The following is a 2,836-nucleotide window of genomic DNA, read 5'->3' as shown; positions in this document are numbered from 1 at the left end:
GGTAAGCACTTTGTGATGTACAATATTTTCATAACCCCCCAAAGTCCCCATTCTCCTTTCCAGTCAATTTATGCTCCTTCCCTCTCCTAGCCAAGCATGGATTTGACCTCTATCACTGTAGATTAGTTTTGCCTATTCTCCTAAGTTCTGGTGACAGATCTTCATTAGCCTAAGCACTTCCTTTGCATTCAGGCACCAAGTGTCTAATTCATCCTGTACTTTCTTTGCTCCAGAACCGGAATCGGCCAGTTCTCCAAAGAGCTTTGTATCTATTTAGAGAGAAATGGAATTTAGAAACTACCATGCAGGGGGCAAGAGTGCTCATTGTTACTGAAGGTGACTAACCATCCCTTTGCCTCTGATGGTGCCAGTTTTGACACTGAAAATCCACATCCTGGGAAATCCCTGGGGACAGTTTGTCCCCCTACTGCTTCTAGGCCATTTTGGTGCACAGAACTAGGAAATTTATTTTTAAAACAATGTGCTCAAAGTGATACTTCCAATTTAAATTATAGGGTTTTTTTTTCTGAATTTTCTTGATCTTATGGTTGTATCTCATTTTCTCTTGAAGTTCTATACATTACTACTTGTCTCACCCTACAATATGTATAGTTTCAAAACCACAGCAACAGTATTACAATTATAAACCACTGAGAGAAGCTTAAGATTTCTTTGCCGTTCTTTTTCATTCTTAGACCATCTCCCACCACAGATATTGTCGGAGTACTATGTTCAAAAGCCCTGAGGGAATAATTCATTTCTCTGGGTAACAATAGTTATGTTACCAACTTGATTTAAAGTTAACTTTGTTTCAATTTGTTTTCAACTTTGGGTTTACCCTCTTTCCTTTTTTACTTACTTTTTGGCTATATAAAACTTTTTTTTAAGTGTGTGGTTTTTATTTTTTTTTAAGTTTATTTATTTTGAGAGAGAGAGAAACGGCACATGCAAGCAAGGGAGGGGCAGAGAGAGGAGAAAGAATCCCAAGCAGGCTCCACACTGTCAGTACAGAGCCCAACATGGGGCTCCATCTCAGGAACCAAGAGACCATGACCTCAGCTGAAATCAAGAGTTGGATTATACCTAACCCACTGAGCCACCCAGGCGCCTCATCTCTATAAACTTTAAAAATTCAAAACCAGGGGCGCCTGGGTGGCTCAGTCAGTTGATCATCCGACTTGGGATCGGGCCATAATCTCACACTTCATGGGTTCGAGCCCTGCATCAGGCTCTGTGCTGACAGCTCACAGCCTGGAGCCTGTTTCGAATTCTGTGTCTCCTTCTCCCCCTGCCCCTCCCCTGCTCACTCTCTGTCTCAAAAATAAATAAACATTAAAAAAGTTTTTTTTTTAATTTTTTTTTTCAACGTTTATTTATTTTTGGGACAGAGAGAGACAGAGCGTGAATGGGGGAGGGGCAGAGAGAGAGGGAGACACAGAACCGGAAACAGGCTCCAGGCTCTGAGCCATCAGCCCAGAGCCCGACGCGGGGCTCAAACTCACGGACCGCGAGATCGTGACCTGGCTGAAGTCGGACGCTTAACCGACTGCGCCACCCAGGCGCCCCAAAAAAGTTTTTTTTTTTTTAATTCAAAACCTCTGTAGGTAACCGTTTTTGTTTCTTGGATACCCTTCCAAATTTCCAAACAAGCTCATTCCAAAGCAACTCATTCTTTTTATGGCTGCATTGTATTCCACTGTATGGTTGTATCTTGTCCAAACAGTTCCCCATTAATGGACATCTGGGTTATTTCCAAACTGTTGTTATGACAAATGATGCTGCAACAAATCATCTTGCCTACATGTTGTTTCTATTTGTGGAGGTGTATTCTCAGAATAAGGTTAGGGTTAGAAGCAGAATTGCAAGATGTAAGAATTGATGCAATGTAATTTTGGTACTCCATAGGGCTTCAATGATTTTCCCATTGCCACCAAAAAATTTATGACCACTGTTTCTCCAGAGCCTTGTGATTTCAACGTGCGTTTCCATTGTGAGGACAAACAGCCTTGTATGTTTAAGGACCACTGATAGATATTCTTTGCTGTGAATTGTCTGTTCAAGTTCTTACCCAAAAATTCTCTTCGGAGTGTGGTCTTTTTCAGTCTTTAAGATTTCCTGTGAGTTGCAAATATTTTCTCTATACTGATCTGGGAATATGCCATGATCCCTTTGACCATCTGGAGTACACTTTAATCTTATCCTTATAAATCCCCTCATTTCAGGACACCTCCTTTAGGGATAAACAGTTCTGGTAAAGCCGGATAAGAGGCAGATCAATCAAAAGAATTTCTGACCCCTTGTAGGACGTGTAAGAGATTGTTTCACGTTTAGCAGGTAACACTGTCGTTCTTATGCAATGGTCCGGGTGACAAAGTCTTGCGTAAGGGAGTATGTTCAAATTACAAAACTTATCTGGTTCGTTAGAAACTCACAGGGTTCGCCTTCCCTTAGTTTCTGACTTTGCAAGGTGCCCCTAGAGCTGCTGACACAGGCACAACCCCCATCTCCTAGACAATAGCTCCTCGGTGTCGCCACGAGATGTCAAGGTGGAGACGGACCAAGAGGCCAGGAGGCTGCGCTTCACGACAGAAGACCGAACGCTGGTTTCTGAGGCCTCAAACATCACGGCTTAGTCAAGCCTAAACCGACCCACCCACGGCCTAGTTCCCGAGGTAGCACCTGGCCCGCCAGCGCGCGGAAGCATCACCGATGGGCGCTACACCATACGGCAACCAATCACGCGCCGCCTGGCCCAGATTCCTCCGCCAGAGGCGGCGCTGCAGCCGCAGGTGGCCGGCCAGCGCGTTCGCCCCGCGCCGCCAATCGCGACCCCCGC

Source organism: Lynx rufus, unplaced genomic scaffold (assembly GCF_022079265.1).
Source record: "Lynx rufus isolate CCGP_SWC_20201006 ecotype Redwood Valley unplaced genomic scaffold, mLynRuf1.p SCAF_6, whole genome shotgun sequence".
Classification (NCBI taxonomy): domain Eukaryota; kingdom Metazoa; phylum Chordata; class Mammalia; order Carnivora; family Felidae; genus Lynx; species Lynx rufus.
Note: the sequence above shows the minus strand (reverse complement) of the source record.